The following is a 19,790-nucleotide window of genomic DNA, read 5'->3' as shown; positions in this document are numbered from 1 at the left end:
ATTGCTCCCGTCCCCCTGCCCCCATTGCAGAGCTCTGGCAGCCGGTCTCCCTGCTGAGGTCTCCTGGGGTATCCTACCCTGAAATCACTGCTCCTTTCTCTGTTCATTATATTGTTATATTTTGTATAAGCCCTTTGTTATATTAGGGTCATCTTCTAGACTTGACTGGCTAATAAACAATTCCTCCCTCTGGGGGGATTTGGGGCTAAAACTGTCCCCTCTCCCTTTGGTGATTTATTGGCAGGTGTCGGAGGAGATGTATCTTACAATTTACCTGATGTTCTGGTTCAGTCAGAACAGGAACAAACACACATGATAGAAACATCTAAATGAGAGTAATGCCAGTAGTTCACTATTGGCTCTTGACTGACAGAGGACCTAACAGTAATTAATGACTTTGGAGTGACAATACATTTGAGTTGACGACTTTTCAACATTTTGCCGCAAACGTACTGTAACTGGACCCCAGCAGCTTGGAAATAATGACATATTCTCCCTCCTAGTTCAAGTTGTTTATTTGCATCTTCGTCATCTTATTTCATTATGGTCTTAATAAAATACTTTTCTATTATTTCTTATTTGGCTAAGAGCTCAAGAATATTCTGATATAAAGTGAAAAATTGCAAGTGTACTTGGAGTTTATTTTTCCTCTGGCTTTTATCAATGCATTAATTTTATTGCCTTACAGAAAGCCTATCAAGACTAGTTAAAGTTGATTCGTTTACTTGAAATATTGTCAATAACTTCCTGCTGTTCTTGGATGAATTCACAAATACAAAAATTCACAAATATACCTGCTATCTTTTTAAGAATTAAACGTAACCACTATAAGCAGGTTCTGTAAAATAAATACCATCTATTTCTGTTGCTACTAATCTTGTCTCAGAATTAATGAACCAACAGAAAAACCCACCTTAATGAAACCCTCAAGAAATGAAATACCTTTTCCCAGGTGCTAGGATGGGGAAAAGTGCAGAGCACCACTGGTTGTGGAGCTGGAAAATAGAGGGAAGTTCACAGTATGGAACAATGAAACATGAGTGTGTCATAATGGACCATGTCATGCAATTGGTCTACTCCATATCTGATTTCTACAATTGTCTAAAAACAAAGCAACAACATAAATTTACATTGAATGTTTTTTTGCAAGTTTTTGAAGGGATTCCACTTCTGGTATTACTAGAACATAGCTTTCACTAATAAAAATCTGAAAGCCAAGTTTAAAAGTGCTTAGATGATTAGAAATTGTTCTATTAATGAATGGATGCTTTTTTTGCTCAGAAGAGAATCCAATTATGTGAATCATTACTGTAAAAATTGGTGTCACTGGTCCTTTTCATTATTTGCATTAAAGCTTTTGGGATTCATTAGTGCTGACACTAGCAGGCATGTGTTCCTCAGGCGGCCAGGGCGAGCAGGAGGGCTGTGAGGCTTGGACGCAGTGTAGGCAGGTGCAGCTCTGCTGACATGGATGGAGCCGCCCGCTCAGTCTGCTGCCTGCACCCGGGGAAGGTGGGAATGGAAAACTCACACCCTGAACCCAGGGAGCTTGTTTTAGCAGTAGGACAGGGGACTTAGCCCTCCAGGTAGATACAATTGGAACTGCAGAGATCTGGATTCAGAACCTAAGCAAATCCCTTGGTCTCTGTAGGTGATAATTTGGCCCCGGGGAAGGTAGTGGGAGGTTTGCTATTGATTTCAGCAGGATGTTGTGGTCTTCGGCTTTGTTTCTCATTTGTAAAATTGCATAGTAATCTTCCCTCTGTCATCTTCTATCTATTTATTCATGGCAGTCAGTCTTTTGTATTGCCTTTTCTGATAGAACAAGATCTCTGAGAAAAGTTAAAATTTAAGATCCAGTCCTCTTTTTATGCCAGTTTAAAATGTACATTAAGTGAAAACTTGAGTTGACTTGCAGTGTAAAATGGGTCCTTTTTCCTGAAATTGGATAGGTTTTTAAATGGGGGAAAACACATGGAAGCTTAATTGATAGTTTCAATAACAGACAATTGAATCAGAATTAATTATTCATCAGAATTAATTGTGGGTTATCTACCATTATTCCTGTATTTGGGATATGTTCTGTACTTCCAGGTTCTCAGAATGAGGATGTGTTTTTTGTGAATGATTTATAGGATTGAAACAAGAGCAACAAAATCATATAATCTATAGTAAGTATTGTATGTAGACTCTCTGTTGCCAGATTATTTTACATTTATTTGCTGCTATTTTTCAACTTTGATTTTTGTTATAAATTATGATGGCTTTCAAAAAAAAAAGTTTTCAATCTAATATACTACTAAGTTTATATAAACTGCAAAATATTTTTTATGTTTTCTGATATGTGCTGCATTACTGTTATAGGTAGATTTCTGATACCATTGCTCTAGCTATAGGGAAAAAAAATTAACTTTACTTTTCGTGGGTGCTTGCAAGCAAAACAAAAAAAAAAAAATCCACCTAGAGTGCAAACATTTCTTGCATATCTGAGAATGTCTGTCTGAAGTCTTGAGCCTGATTTATCACAACGCTTCTCCTCACTGGCATCTACATAACTACGCTAAATTCAGACTGAATTTTGGCAGCATAAGCTAAAGTAATGCACCAGTGAATCATACCAATATCAGTATTCATTTTATTTATTTTAAGAAGTTAGGAATAGGTATGATTTTAAAAACTGTGGAAACTCAGTTCTCTTTTGTATTTTAGACTTAAACAACAATTCCATTATTTCCATTATGTACTAGCACTAGTGTTTAGCTATAAGCATTTGTATTATTGAAATAGAAAAATGTAAGACTAGTGAAGTCTGATTAATCTAAGATTGATGCTGTCCTGTAGCACTGTCTTGTAGTGTGTTCTCATTGAAATGCAGGCTCTCCAAGCCTAAAAATAGTTGTCTTTTAGACAAATATAGAAAGCCAAGATACGTGAGTAAAGAATCCAGAATTGTGTCCAGGACAGAGTATTTATAGCAAGAGGTACTGACTTTGGAGACAGTAATGAAGAAGTCTTGTGACTTAGCAAGCAGTCCCACAAACACACATCACCTTTGAATTTAAGATAGTTTCCAAAAAGAATATGTAAACACTGTCCTATTATGGGTAATATACAAGAAGCTATTTTTAAAAAGCTAACCTAATTGTGCAGCTGTGAATGGTATAAGCCAGATCAATATTTAATGACTATGATACATTATTTATAGCCCTGTGAGAGATTCCCTTTTTTAGGTCAAATAGCACACAGGAGAGCTACACAATGGAAAATAATGTATCACCTGCTTTACAGAATCTTCGATTCAATATGTAGCATGAATAACAATTCCTGTATATCTCAATTCTGTAGCCTGAGATATGACTAGTTAAGACTTACCTCCACATAGAGAGGCTTTTGTATGTCTCTTAAAAACACAGACGTTTAACTAAGTAACAATGGAAATAGTTGAACCAAAAAAAGGAAACAACTTTTAGGATTGCTACTGTATATGACAATGATCATGAAAGATGATGGATTTAAGTGAAATTGATACTTGGAATGCGTTACATGTATGATATAAAATGAATTTGTTGTTCATGTCTTATGCTGTTACAAATTTATTCTTACCCTTAAATGCATAACAGTGGGCAGCACAATGAAAAATTGAATTTTATGTATTAGTTTTATCTCCAATCTCTGTAAGGATTGGGAAAGCATTCCTAGGCTATGTTATTCTCTGCTGTGATGCCATCTTTCAATTTAGAACTATTTTAGTTACTTTTATGTTCTGGTAATTAAATCATTTGTCGTGGTTTGTAATTACATTATAGCATTTCTTGGTAATTAAATTTCAGAAAGGCAAGCTGGCCTTTGTGTTTTGGACCACTTATGAAATATTGCCATTTAAATATGTATAGCTTGCAGATGAGTTTTTTATGCATTGATGACACCGCTATTTCAATCTGTCTGGTAACATGGGTTTATGAAAGACACGTAACACACTGCAGTCAGTATTGAAAGCCACGGTCCCAGCCATGCATATGGCGAAACACATACAGTTCTTTAGAGACCTACAATTCTATGTAAGTACATGAAGTTATTCACATGCTTAAGTGTTTTTCAGATTGTCACACAGACTCTTGGACTTGTCTTCAGCTGTCACAGGAGGATCTGTGGTGGCATTGAGCTTTTCCACAATGCTATTCCAGCTGCTCAGGTTCCACTGAGAGTAACAACAGTGGGAAAAATATCAGGAGAAACCCTGAGGGTAAACAGGGCTTAAATGTTAATATCGAGCTGTGTTCCCTTTTGAGAAATGCACATGTTCACAAGATGTAAAACACGTTTATTTTCTCTGCTTTTCCACATGCACTGCCCACATAAGACAAGACCTAAAGCACAGTGTTAAGAGTTTCATAATTTATGAAACTGAGGTCTTTATTGTATTACATTATTTCATACACTTTTACTTGTGCCTATGTCTTCAGTTGTCATGGAAACAAAAAATCAGGAACACACTGCATACACTGAAAATTATTAAAGATAATAACTAATGATTAAAAATAAAATACTGGTGATTTTATACTAGTTTCTGAAATGTGAGGCTGTCATTTGCTGACATCAGGCTTGTAGTCTGTAGTTCAAAGACATATAAAACTAAATTTTTTAACATTTCAGTGAAGAAAGGGAGTGGCATGGAGGAGTAGGGAAAGATTGTTCATGGTCTTTCCTTACACAGTGTTTAGGTTTAGAGGCATCAAATGAAACTATCAGGGTACTGATTTTAATCTGACTAAAGATCTCTCTTCAGTAAACATGTAGTTAAACTATGAGACTTATCACCGTAGATGTTAACAAGTTAAAAATGATGAATTAACAGAAGGAAAAGGCAAATGAGGGCTGTTGTATGAGGACAGTCATCTCTGGCTCAGGAAGTCTCTGAAGTGCAGCTTGCCGAAGCTGAGAGGAGTGCACCAAGGAAGTATGTTTTCTCAGTTCAAATAGTCTTCCCTGCTCTTGGTCACTCTCAAAGCTAAGCTACAGGGCTTAGAAGTACCTTTGGTCTGAGACAATACAACTATTCTATGTTATTAATCAGTGCCTTCCAACAGCGCTGCTTGGAAAAAAATAGGAAACTACATTCTTTGCATCACTTACTATCACCTAGAAAAGAGACCAGGCCTTCTATGTTTAAAGTACAGAGAAGCATGCTTTGACTTGATCATTTCTGTCATAAATCTCAAAAATTGTAGATACCAGGGTCTGATGAAAACTCCCAAGTTTGCCGAGTTGTGTGTTTTAGTATGAGCTGTTTCTTTTCCTTTCTCAATGACCTGCCCCTGGAAGCATTTCTGGATTGTCCTGCTAAGCTGTTCTTCAGCTTCTTGTCTCAGTGCCAGGACCTGTGACTCTCAGGTGCGCTTCTCCTAATACAACAGCCCTACTCATACAGATATTGTTACCATCATGAAACCTGTTCCAGTGTGGTAGGTTTTACTGAGAATAAGGCACATGAAAGAGCACTCTGACAGTTTCTGGAAAAAATTGAGGGCTTTTTTCTTTAATTTCTTCCATGAGGCATTTTATCAGAAATAAAGTGGGACAACTTGAGTGTGTCAGAGGCACAAAGGGCGTCTGTTTACTTTTGGAGCTGTCCTACTAGACTAGTGTTGTGCTACAGTGTCTGCGCTAATTATATGGAGAGTTAATAGAAGAAGCTAATGGGAATTCTGAATTTGCTTACAAAAATTTAAACATTAAGTTTTATTGAAATTTCAGCATTTGAATTGACTGGCTTTGTAGTTGATCAAGATGAGATTAGGTTGCTGCTAAAGGTCACTGAGAAGATTTCCCTTATATTTGTAAAGGGACAACATTTGTTATTTCCAGGTGAAAACATGGAGCTCGCAGAGTAAAATGTTCCTTTCCCTCCAGGGCAGCTGACACGTGAATTTTTCAGGATGTTGTGAAGGGCAGGTTTACAATGAGTAATTTAACCTGTTGAGGCTCAGGCGCTGAGCTGCTCTCTGAAGGGGCCAGCCCTCTTTGTTGGCTATAGAGGTGTAAAGGGAGGTTATAGCAGTCATGAGGAGTACATCCACCCCGTCTGCCCACCTCTGAATATTTGTAGTCTAACTGGGCAGATTCCTTGCCCTTGTGTTTTCATATCATCTGAGCAGGGCAAGGCACTTCATGTTTTGTTTTCCCATCTGCAAAGAGGGGACAGAAATATTAAAACACGTCTGTGAAAGACTTCAACGTTTCTGCTTTCTGACTGCAAAAGATTGTGTTGCATCTGTATGATAAGCCCACACAAAACCTGTTTATTTTGTAGTGTATGAGATAAGTAAATCCTGTTTTTAAAAAAATCTTTCTCTTGAGGCAAAGCTGTAAGTGATTTGGGAGAGTTAAGGCAAAAGAAAGAAACCTGTGGCCTGGAAGCTACATAAAGCACACAATTTAATCATATATCCATGCCCAGACAATTTTTTCTGTTCATTTATGGATTTAGCACAGGTCATTAAATTAATTTTTAAAAGTAATAGGCTTCATTCAGCAAGGAATAGGTGCTGCTCTGTGGATTACGTCAGGGCAAGGGCGTAATGCAGATGTCAATAAGGGACTTCCTGTGGAATTTTTTTAATAGATAGAGGCAAAATGTATTTATGAAGTGTTTATGCTATACAGAATAATCTCTGAATACATTTATACTGTAGGTTAAAAAGAAGGGAGCTTAAGGGTTAGAATTAAAAAAAATGAAAAATCAACATTGATATTCTGACTGCAGAGTGAAGACACGTAGTAACTAGAAACATTAAATAATAAATGAGTACTGCTAAGATCAGCCACTTCACAGCTAGACCAGAGCTTAAATCCCCTTGTTAACTGCCTTAACAAGTAATAAACTTAAATCACTGAAAATAACGGAAAATTAAAATTACGTGCATAGTCAAAACCAGTCTTTGTACTACTTTTTTTAAAAAGCTGCCTTCTGTAAAGCTGAAATAGATTTCCATTGATTTAGATAATAATTCTAAGAATTTCTGCTGTACTCTAATATTCTTTACAGTACTAAAGAAATGTTCTGAGTAGTTTAAAATATTTCTGACTTATTGCCTTTAATATTGGCTGTTTTTCAGTTTCTTAGTAATTATGCACACTAATACAGTGGTACTTGAACAACAGAAATTAGAGGAGTAATAAAACATGGTTATTAATTTACCCATACTAAAAAAAGTGTGCTACTTCTTTGCTGCTCTCAAATACTGCATTTTGTTATTTACATAGGAAGTTTTGTATTTCTTGCTTCTGTTTTTACATCCAATACCACACTTGGTCCAGGAATTCAGAATGCTTAGAAAAACAAACTAGAACTAGTGGTTGTTGGGGACATAGTATCGCTCACAAGTGAAGGTGAGATGATTTATTATCCAACAGACCTGTTGTCTGTCCTTCAATCTGATCGGTCAGCATAATCCACAAGAATCTCTCGTCAGCTGGAAAGCATTGAGGAATAAACACAGTTCGTAGTTGCCATGCTGTTTAGCTGATGACCATGCACAAAGTGATAAGGCATAGAACACATTTAAAATGTCATGCAAGCCTGCGGAATATCTGATGAATGATTAAAAAAAATCAACACTTATATAATGATAAAGTAGTATGCTTCAGTCAATGACAGACTTGGGAATGTATATTTGGACAGGTTTAAAAACAGGAATAAAAGTCTATCTAGCAAAGACTTTGTGCACTTAAATTGAACCAGAATAATTTTGAAAATTGGGGTACTTCAGCAAACAATGGTACTTTAGGAGTTCTTCACTGTGGGTTTATCATGGTTCTTTCATCATCTATAAGGAGCAAATTATTGCCAACGCAGTTGATCGATATCCGTGAGGCTAGCACTGTATGTGACAGCTCACTGTTCTGAGAACTGCATTGCCAGACTGACTCAGTAAGACCGTTGCACTGTTTGGTTTAACTCATGGAACAAAGAATTCTTCAAAGAAATCCAGAAAATTGGCATATTTCATATTTAAAGTAATGCTTTATTTATCTGTGCTTGGATTCTTTTTGTAGCCCCAGCAGACTGACAGTTATAATTGGGAATTTTCTGGCTGAAAAACCAAGTTGCTTTTCACCAAATTTATCTGGATAGAAATTTTCTAATTAATATTATCAATGATAATTTAAAAATTAAACAAGTTCCTTAGTAGTTGTACTGATTTTAAAACCAGGAAAAAAGAATCTTTTGTTTTCCCTATCGTATACCCCATGAAAGGAAAAAAATGCTTTTGTTTATTTCTGCCTCTATACAGTGTTCTGGCTGCAAACACTTGTTTGTCATAAATGTTTACTGGTATTGATTTTAAGTTACTAATGGGAACATTTTTATACGCGGGGGTTTTACAAAATATTTCACAAAAGAAAACATAAATGTCCCCCAAAGGAAGTAGACAATGTCCTTTAAACGTTTTTGACATTGCCAACGAGTTCATATTAGAGCTAGAACCTTTTTATAATTAAAATTTTCAAAAGCAAAGAATGGGGAAGAGATGAGAAACGATTTTCTGAGATTAATCTGTTTGGCCACTGGGTGCCATCCTTGCTCCACTCTAAGGCTGATGGCCCAGCAGCAGTTCTGTGACGCTGTAAAACCCTGAAAAAGGGAATACCAGTGCAATTTCACACCATCGCGATGTTTGTGCTCGTGCACGTAGCAGAATATGTTGGCAGCACAGGCAGCGCGTCCTGCTTGCGTGAGTCACCAAGAGACTCTGGTGAAACATCCTCACAGGTTCAGCCACGTTACAGCCACAGTCTCGTACCCAGCAATTTTTTTTTTTTTTGCATTCCTCCATCAGCTGGTAAGAGTGAGGCTGTGCTGAAAGACCTGTTTGCACACACGAGCGTGTGAGCGACCGTGCTCCTGGGCAGCATTAGCTTAGCCTCTGGGATTATTTGAAGGAAAAATTTACATGGATGCACACTTATTTCCTAGATCAATTTGTATTTGGGGTATATGGGCCTTTGTCATTCAAGCAAAATTATATCTAGCATATATTATGTAAAAAATATTTGCGATTACAACCTTCTACTGATTATCCATTATACTGTTTCATTGTCTGCCTGGGGGAGATTCCTCTATTGTTTTAGTCTCAAAAGTCTCTTGTTTTATTCTGGGCAAAATCCCAGGCAGAGTAAACATACTTTGTAACAGAGAAATTATGTCAGTAGTTCTGCATATTTAGTCTTTCAAATTTAAAGTGTAAACGCTTTAAATGTATGAGAAATACACTCTAGCGCTTCTCTTTCTTGCTGCAACTGTATGGATAACGAGCAGATTGTACCACAGGCACAACCAGGAAACTGGGTATTTTATGAGGCCGTTTTTGTGAAGCGTTCCATCTTCTTGTGCTTTGCAACGCACTACTCCTAGCTCCGAACACACACACGCGTGCGCGCGCACACACCCACACACACCCACCCACACACACACGCTGAGAACATCAGATATTGGTGTTTTCCAGCGCCTTTGTGGTCCCCCAGTGCATACAGCATCCTGTTTGCTGCCCTTAAATGTAACTCAACTACCCCTGCTGACTGTGCTGCCATGCAGCAGCGTGTGTTTTGTCCCAAGCATGCAACGAGCTTATGGGCACACATAAAACAACAAAAAACAACTTTTATTTATGGCCTTCATAAACTCTACTGTTAAACTGATTCCGAGTATCTACTTGTGCTACCTGTACTTTCCCTGAAGGAGAGCCATTGCTGTGGGTGGTGCTAAGGAAAAGTTGTGAGTGGCATAATCGCAGCAATACCACAGCAAGTTGTTGCAAGACCTAGTGTGTGGGTCGCTGCCTGCCCCAGGGCCGCGTGGCAGCTACCAGGGGAAGACCTCGGTGAGCTGGGCGCTGCGCAGCACAGCAACGCCACTCCACACCCACCTCCTGGCCTGGCTCATTGCTTGCTTGTCTGCATATTAACTGCCTCTCTGTCCGAGTCAGTGGTGCCTTAGGTGTTTGTGCACCCCACAGCTTTGTGCCAGGTATGGACAACCTGCCATGTCTCTAAAACAGAGTCACGCAGGCAGGCCTCTTCGCTGAGGTTCATACCCCCTCAGCTGGTGCTGCGGCCCCTCTGCAGCAGCATCTAAGCACAGAATTAGACGTTATATTCACAACATTAATTTGGCAGATGCAAGGTGTCTAGGAGAAAAGGAACTGTTCTGTCAGTCAAATATCATAAGGGTATTTTCACAGAGGCCAGTTAATGTGTATTGTAAGACCTTCACTAAGAACCTCATGAATGGCAAGAAACAAGTATTTATGGCTGTGTTGCCGCCTTTTGCCCTGAAGTAGTGACAGATGAAAGCAACTTTCGTTTAAGGAAAATTTGTAAAGCTAGTAACAGATAGGTAGTAAGTAAAGAGCTAAATAAATACCAGATTTAAGTGCCTATTATTTGCTTTTGTTGAAAGAGCAGGCTCTGTACACTTCATATGTTCCCAGAAAGCATGATGAGGTTGTGAGTTGTGTGTGAACTAGAGCTCTGTGCTGCTGCGCGGATTGGGTGCTCAGGCTTTCTCTGCGGGTGCGCTGGGTGGGGTGAAGCGTGCCGTGGAGGATGTACGCTCTGCTGCGGGGAGGGGAGTTGGGCTCCTGTGCTCACGGTCCGCTCTGCAGAAGCCTTGCACAGGATAACCCTCTCAGCTTGTTAAACTGTAGCAAGATGAAGCTGGTTTATGGAGAATGCTCTTTTGGGCAATCCTGAGTGCTCCTACAGAGTGATTTATGGATTCAGAATAGGATGGGTGGATTTATTTTAAATCTGTTATCAGAACTTGACAAAAACTAAGGAGAAAAAGACAAAGATAAAAGATATTTTAAGGGTAATCACCGAAACGTTCTCTGTAGCTTTTCTGTAACTGTACCTTTTAAGTTTGAAGGTGTTTTCCGTATTACTTATTGTCTGGCCGACAATATGCTGCTATAGCTGTCACACTAGCAGATCAGAAATAGGACTTGCTCCCCAGAGGAGCAGTAGCCCACTCGTATATTTGCATAACTTTCCCCACCAGTCGCTGTGCTGCCAGCCTGGCTTATCATAGGTGCTCTGAAAGAACGTTTTGGTGGCCAGCAGGAACACCATCCGGTGCCACTGCTGTGCAGCCCCACAGTGGCACGTCACCAGAGGTCCCGCAGGTTGGCTTGGTGCTGCGAGTGCTGCTGGAGTACGCTGGGACAGAAAACAGTGCAATACCAGTGTGTAAGCTGTTGTGGCACTAGTGGGGGTTTTGAGGTTTTATTGGGTGCTTTTTTCTTTTTTAGTGTCTGTTCTTGTCAACACCTTCACCTCTTACTCTCACGAGCTTTCTCGCACCATGTGTCCAACTGAGAATTGCAGGACACAATTTGGGCTGTTTGCCACCAAAAGAACCAGTTCCTCTCTGTGCCTTCACATCACGTCCTCTGCAAGAACAGCTCTGACCCTGTTCCTTCCACTCTTAATCAGGTTTTTCCTCTTCTAAGTCTTCAAGGAAGCACCTAGAGCCTTCACTCCCCTTCCTAGGCAGCCTTGTGGAAGAGAAGGCTACCTTGTATCCCTCTTCCCTCACTCCCAAATTTATAGGCATGAGGGGGTCAGTCCGCATTACCCACTTTGCTCTTCATGGGAGCAACAAAGATGAGTCTCTGCCTACCAAAACCAAGTAAGGCTGTTGTGGGAAATGGCACCCTGCATGCCTGACGCTTTTGTATCACTGAGAAATACTCACCTTAGCTTTGCTGCTTGTGTTTGTTTAAAATTCTGGGACGGAGACTGAATAGACCCTTTTGTATGAGCTTCTCGTCTGCACCAATGGTCATAAAAAGTTGACAGTTGCTAGCTTGTAGTATGTGACACACTGGTTATTTCCTAATCACCGTAAGCCAAAAGAACATGAGCACTCCCCTGCGTGCCTCGGGAGATCATTGTGTCGAATGTGCATGCCCTGTAAAACTCCAGTCCAAGGCTGCTGTGGTTATGGACTTTGGCCTTAAGAATAATAGATGCTCAGAGCATTAATTGCTTTTATTTTATGTCTCTCTTCTTTTAAAATAGAAATTTCTGGTTCCTTTTATAGGCTGCCATGTATTTTGTTTCTGTGTACTAGGAAACAACTTTAACATCGAGGATTGATTTTTAGCAACATAAATAACGTATTTTGTGTCTTTTCTATTATAGTTTGCAACAAAATTGTAAATGTAATATTTTTATCTCTGAAATTTATTATTCCGTTTGGTGGGTCCCAATTTCAGAAAGTGGCATTTTAAGACAGGATTGACTGACTGATCAGAAACATTCAAAATACTGTCAGCTTTTCAGCTACAATTCTGGGCTTACCTTTGGAAATAGCATGTGTAACACTGTAATGACATGTCTTCCCTTGCCCTTTTAAAAATAAAATTATAAGAAGACAAATCCATTTCTCAGGCACATATAGCTTTATACCAAAAGCAGACAGTAAATACCATATTTTTGTCCTAAGCCCACAGTGCATGGTAATAAAAGAATTTCCTAAATGCTATATTTGAGTGATATAATGCTTAATGGCTACTTTTCTTGTTCTAATAGAAGGAGCAGAATAAATAGCTTTCTTAATGCCATGAAGTTTCTCTTTTAATTAAAGCAAATACCAGTATTCACACTAGGCAGTAGTTATGTTTGGTAAATGGTCAAACCAAATACAACTTTTTGAAACAAGACTAAACGCAACTTTCTTTGTTCCACATTTCACGTCTAAATTACATCTTATGCTGTTAATTTGCCAGTTGAGGATGAAGCAGTATGCACCACATACACGTGCTTCAGCTGCCGATTTTGAAGCTGGATGCAAGAGCAGCATTATTCTCGGTTTACAGATGTGAAATTTTGACTAAGGCAATGAATGACCTTTTCCAGCAAAGGGCTCAGACACCTACTGTGGGACTTCGGGCAGGGCTTGGGCATTTGATTTCACAATTGCAATGTTCTGCTTATCTGCTGGGTTACTCTGAAGAAGTTAAAAATACGCAAGTCACAGAATCACAGAATGTTATGGGTTGGAAGGAACCTCTGTGGATCATCTAGTCCAACCCCCCTGCCGAAGCAGGGTCATCTACAGCAGGCTGCACAGGACCTTGTCCAGGCGGGTCTTGAATATCTCCAGAGAAGGAGACTCCACAACCTCCCTGGGCAGCCTGTTCCAGTGCTCCGTCACCCTCAGAGGGAAGAAGTTCTTCCTCATGTTCGGACAGAACTTCCTATGCTTCAGTTTGTGCCCATTGCCCCTTGTCCTGTTGCTGGGCACCACTGAAGAGAGTCTGGCCCCATCCTCCTGACACATACCCTTAAGATATTTATAGGCATAAGTCCTGTTCCAGGGGCTGTTGATGTCTTTTACATCTGAACAGTTGTTGGATAAAATGTTCACAGAGTCTGGCACGCAGAAACAGGGACTCTGGTAGATCCGGTGGCAGCAAAGCATGTTCATATGGCAGCGTGATGTCTCTTTATCTCATGTTATTGTCCAGCTGGCTTCAGGTGAGTCCAAAGCCCCACTCCTATCTCATTCCAGGCTCTAGTTGTGGTTATTTGAGTATCCCTTCATACAGTGACCTCATTCAGAGAATTAGAATTTCGGGAAAGCTGTTGCAGGGCAAATAAAGTTGGGGGTGTTTTGACCCTGCTTGAGCAGAGGCATTGGGCTGGCTGGTCTCACAGGGTTCTTTCCAACCAAAATGATTCTGGGAAATATCACTCCTGAAGGCAGCAGCAAAGCTGCTGTGGTGATCGTATTAAAAAATCATTAGAATCAAAATCCAGAGGATAATACACATGCACACTGTAAGTCTCTTCCACACCCACTCCCCTTTACTGTAAATATTGTAAAATTCCCTTTAAATGCTGCTGTCCTGCTTCTGCTGCAGTTGGTCATAGGACAAGAGGTGCTAACTCAGCACTGTGAAGGGCAGAGAGGCGCCATCCTCAGCCTGCGGTAACAGATGGAGGCCTTTAAAAGCTGGGTTGCTCTGGGCATTAAAACATCCCTGAGCTGAAACATTTGATTCTTTCCCCTTTGGAGAGAAATGTGTCAGACTGAAACATAACAGACTTTGGTGTTCCATGGCTATGAAGATGTGCAAAATTTGTCCACTACTGCTAACAACCAACTATAAAGATACATATTAAAAGATGCCTGCAGCTATAAATATGAACAAGTATTTTAGAGCCTTTATACATGAAAAGAACCCTTTACAAATAAAAATCTTTGCCATCAGAACATACTGTCTCCAATATGGCTTGACAGAAGATTGAGAGATAAAGAAGGCATCATATTTAAATATTCTCCACTTTCATGCTTTCTGTGCAGGTTTTGATGATCAGCCTTTAAGGTTTTTTGGTTCCTAATCTTCTGAGAGAGATTCTAGGTGAAGAGATATTTGAAAGCGTAGTCTTATATTTTTGTGTATGTCACATTGTCTGAAGCTCCAGTTTCACTACAGAGTATAAATGAGGTCAGATCCTGACCCGGTATTGAAATCACAGCACGTGGACTCCTGACTCAGAGAGTGCCCCGGGAGTGAAGAGGCATACCATATTGTTTTGCCATTCTTTTGCTACATTGGGACATGTATTTCATGAGATATTTTTATATGTGTTATATATTCAAGTTTCTCGTGCTGTTTTCTCCATTAGTCTGGCAGTATTTTTTGATGAGGAAACCTTGTTAACCGCTCCACATGTCATTGTCCACAGGGCTATATAAAAAGTGGACTGTATTCAGGAGTGGAAGTTATTGTTACAGAATAGTTCTGGTATCAGATGGGAAACAAGCTGAGCATACCAAATAGTAAAATGTTATTTTTTTTTAATAAAGACATACTAACATACTTATTAGTAGGTTTCAAAATGCTTTCCTCTCATAATAAGCACTGATGTATTATCCACACAGGTATTAAACCTGAAGTACAGAGAGTTTAAGCTGAGACAGCAAAGTAGGCTTTCAGCCCAGTGTTTTCTGTGTTTAGCTAGACTGCTTCCATGGTAGTGAATGTTTTACAAGGAGAAGGAATGCTTTGTGAAAAACTCGCCAGTTTCCTTACATCTGATTTTATCACGTTATCAAATATGGATGTATAGGATCACGAAGAATATGCTATTAGAAGAGTTAGTGCAAAATCATTTAGTAAGCCTTCCCTGTCATTCTGTGGAGTGATATTTTGTCCTGTGTTCTTAGTATCAACTGGGATCAAAAACTGTGTTTTCATACAAAGTGTAATGCTGAATCAAGCTTTAGAATCAGACCTTTGAGTTGTAGGTATCTTCTGTTTAAAGAAACTCCTTAAGCTGCCTGTCAGTGTGTGCCAACTTGTAAGAAATAAGGATGGAATAAGAGGATTATGACAAGATAAGACAAAATGTAATCACCACCTTGAAATTGCCCTCTCTCCATCACTGACCAGACTGTCTCATAACCAAATTCTGCTATATGAGATTATTAAATATCCAAATTGCTATTTCATATTTGTTCCTGACAAGATACAGTTTTTCCCTACATAAGCAGTTATCTCCCTCTGACCGTTATTCATGCTGGCAGCATGTGATCTGTCTGCTGGTCTCCACTGGCAGTACATCTAACTGGCTGGAACGAGAAGACTTGAGCTTAGTATAGCTTTGGCATACTGAAAACTAGACTTCCAACTCACACAGGAAGCTTGGTTTGTAAAACTGTGTGTATTGTTAGGAAATCCATAAAGTTTCTTCCCTGTTTGGAAGGACTGGTAATGTGTTTCCAGATCCTACAACAGCAAGACACCTGTCATGAGGTTATACCAGCTATCACACCTACAAGTTATTGAGAACAGGAAGCTTCCCCCCTTTGTTTTCACCCATCTCCAAAGGATCATTCTTGTACTATTTATAACTATAAACTGATTTAAAGTTAATTTGTAAGAGAGCATTTAATAGTATGCTTTGCATATGTTTTCTCAAAAGCAGTATTGGTCGTTATGAAGGTGCTACTGTGGTACGTGACAGAAACTGAAAGTAGGATTAAAAAGAAAGCAATTTGCAGTAACATTAACCAAGCTGAATGCAAAGCCTATCTCTTATTCAGGAAGTATGTTCAGTAAGCAGCAGAAGTTGCCTGGTGTGGTGATTGATTGTGATCGCTTTGTTCAGCCCTTACAGTGAGAATGTTGTAAAATGCTCTGTGTAAGTGTGTGTGCATATTATACAGGATTTTTCTGGCATACATTTTCAAATGAACACATATTGCCCAGAAGAAAAAACGAGTATGAATGAATACTTATCTTTATTCCTGTCTAGTTGTATGCTAACAATGTAAAGAAATCATTTTATACAGCATATGTTTTATAGGTATTTCTAAAACTGTGAAAGAGTTGTCTTCAGGAGCACTAAGGTGTAAGCATCAAATAGTAGCTTTTATGTCAAGTATTTAGCGTTTCAAAGTTTCCCTAAAACTTTCACTCTTTAGTCTCCTAAATTTTACCTTCTTAGATTTTGTTTGTCCACAGCAGCCCAAAGGCTTATTAATACTAAACCAGGAACATAATTTTTCTGTTCCTATGGGCTGTCTTTTGTAGTGGCTAGAATTGGGACTTTATTGTTGGTAGAAGCCACTTTGGTGTTCCATGTATTTGGAAGTATGATGGTCATTAATGGCATATGGCCCTTGGGCGATGACTGATGTAAGGTGAGGCTCAACCTGTCACTCATCTCCTAGCTGTTCACGTATACCAAACAGGCTGTGAAGCAATTTACACAATAGCAAAGAGCAATGAGAAAAGGAGAATCTGTCTCCCATCCTGAATTAAGTACAAAGGCACTTTCCCCCCTTCCTGTATCCATCCCAGGCCATCCCGTGCACACCTGAGTATGGGACAGCCACAGACCTTGTCCTTACGCTCTCATCTGGGGGTGCAACGTCCTGTTTTTCAAGCTGCCTACAAGTGGTGATAGTTTCCCCGTCTGGAAACTGCTGAGTTTGTCCTGTATTAGGCAAGACTGGTTGCCTACTGTGCGTTAAGCCCAACTTCCGTTCATGACTCCTTTCGAAAGACATTTTTGCTTTAGTACCAGGAGGTGTGGAGGTGTGACCAGCGGAGGCACATCCAGCTTTAATTTACCATAAGCTCACAGAAGAGTTGGGTGAATTTTTCTCAAGGATTAAGAGCATTGAAATTGCTTGGTCCACAGGGTAAAAAGACTTCAGGATATAATGTTCTTAATTGTTTTTAGAAAGGGGAAATTGAACTTCAAAATGTTTAAAAGGAAGCAAGACTTTTAAGTGATTCTAAATCACTGGGGTGCTTTACAGAATAATTTCACTGTAATTTGAATTTTAATTGCTTGCCCCTTCCTCCTATTGTCAGGATACTTTCATCCCCTCTGTTTTCCTGGAAAAGAGTGTTGTTATTCCTGCTTATTTTAAGAAATCCACTGGAATTTGTCCTGCAGTGTAGCAAAATTTCAGGGTTGGATATGTTTTAATATTCTGTATTATGAGTATTTTGTTATATCTTTGTAATTAAAAAATGATGTTTTAATGACCGCTCTCCTATAAACCCTGGACTGCTGCATTTCCAGCATAAGAAGCTGAGGGCAGACAACGCCAGGTGCAGCCGGAATATTGCTGCAGCCCCACAACATATCATTTTTTTAACATTATTCAAATTAGTCTCAACACTCATAACTCTGTTGTTTCCTTTATTGCTGTTGTAAAGCAAATGGTTCTTTTATACAAATGTTACCTCCTGGCTATTAATTCAGCAGTTATTTTGGATTATGGCACTCCTGGTAAATTTAGGAATGTAAAACCTCATAAATATTTAAAAGTTTCAGACTGACATGGGAAGAAATTGTTTTTGACTTGCTTTGTTGATATCCTGTTGTTCAGTTTGCAATAGATTTGGAATATATTGTTATTTCTCCACTGTTTGACAAAGGGAAAAACAATTGTAGTTGAGCAACTGCTTCAAGCATTCTCCTTGAATTGTAACAGGCTGGTAAAAGTGTTGTTTCCAGTAAAAAATAACAAGAAAAATATCTGTTTTCCTTTTAGAGGACAAAAAATGTGAAAATTTTAAGCAGAGCCCACTTCAAAGTTAATGAAAGTGCAGCAGTAGATTTGTAAATATAGCTTCGATTAAACAATTTCAAGTAGATCTACTTACAATCTGTTTCAGCATCTTTGTTATTTAAACTTCTCTCTAAGAAACAAACGAGTAAGATGGACAAATGTGTTTCTTCCCTCAAAGACATTTTATAGAGAGTGCATTTACTATGCAATGCGTGTATTCGTAGACTAAATATTAGTATGCATCTCGAGCATCCCCCGAAGGTCTGAAGAATAACTGAATGATAAAAAAGTCATAATTTTTGTAAGACCGCTAAAGTCTGGACTGCACAGTCTCTGGGCCAGCGTTCCTATTTCACAGCTAACTGTATTTTCTTTCTTTCTTTACCTTAGAAGTAAATACATAGCTTGTCAGCCAGATCTTAAAGGGTGTTAAGGTGTAGCTCCTCTTGGGATCATCTAGAAGTATTTCTAATGTTTCAGTAATTATTCAAAAAAAGATGCTGAATTGGTTCAACCTGGATAAGTACACTAGCAGACAAAGTAAGTCTGCAGTTAACAGAGCTTACACCTCTGTCTGCATGCTCCAGAGGTTCTTCAGCTGAGTCCTGGGATGACACTTGACTTGATGAGTTTGTTGTATTTCCTATGTCAGTTCACCTCACTGGCATAACGCCATGACTTTTTGTGGTATTGGCATGCTTTGCTGGGTGCTGAATCAAAAAGACTTTAGCTAGCAAACAAGTTAACACTGCAACGTTAATACTATTTTATGGCAGGTTTACACTATCCTCTCTTACATGGTATAGCTAAACCAGCTTAATCTCTGCATAAAGTAATTATTGAGGTGGCACTTTCCTTTTGGCTAGGAAAAGGTTTGTACATGTCAGCAACTTGTTGTAGTTAGGGTGCAGTATTTCAAAACACAAGTTTTCAAAAAGGAAACCCTAAGGTGGTCACACAGAGGCTGTGACTGTGAAGGTGAACTTACAGTTGCACACACCAATCGTCATTTTATGTGAGTGAGTAGCTGGATGTGCCACACCAGCTGAGGCCATGCGATTTTAGCTAACTCAGCATGGTCCAGCTCATGGCCTGCAGGCTGGATCCAGCCCCTTTGTGAGGTTTCTACCTGACCCATCGCCTTCTCGCTGCAGAGACAGGGAACAGATGCTCCTTCAGCAAATGCAGCCTCCTCCACCTGCCCTCTCTGGGGAGATGAGTGGCAAGTCGGAAGGGGCGTACAGCAGGGCAGACAAGTCTGTGGTGGTCATCAGCACCCCTGCCTGGCTCCCACAGCTGCTGCCACTGGGCCAGCCACAGCACGTCTGTGTGCACAGCTGTATGCATCAGCCAGTCCTGCACACTCATGCGCATGTTTCTGTGTGCGTGAAAAGCTTCTTCCTCTCACAAACAGAACAAAAGTCTGCTGTTGCACGAACAGAGGAAAATGTAAGGCTTGTCTTTTGTTAATTGACTTACTATATAATCAGCATGTTGAAAATTATTTTTGTTTTACTTTGAAAAGTTCTGCTAGACATTTCTTGTATTACTCTTTCTGGGTTATATGAACGTGCTGGTGAACAGTATAAAGCAAAGGGCACTTGTATGTTTATGAACATAAAGACATTTGGATGAAGAAATTCTGCAGAGCGGTATATTTACTTTGCATTTCTGAATGGTAGCAATT

At 39.4% G+C, this 19,790-nt stretch overlaps 1 protein-coding gene across 1 annotated transcript in view; it reads left to right on the top strand.

Annotated features, from left to right (window-relative positions):
• Positions 1 to 19,790, top strand: part of PDE11A (phosphodiesterase 11A) — a 140,161-nt gene that overhangs the window by 77,365 nt on the left and 43,006 nt on the right. The gene's annotated exons all lie outside the window — the stretch shown is intronic.

This window comes from Opisthocomus hoazin, chromosome 9 (assembly GCF_030867145.1).
Source record: "Opisthocomus hoazin isolate bOpiHoa1 chromosome 9, bOpiHoa1.hap1, whole genome shotgun sequence".
In the NCBI taxonomy this organism is placed as follows: Eukaryota; Metazoa; Chordata; class Aves; order Opisthocomiformes; family Opisthocomidae; genus Opisthocomus; species Opisthocomus hoazin.
This window is presented reverse-complemented; position numbering and strand designations above follow the sequence as displayed.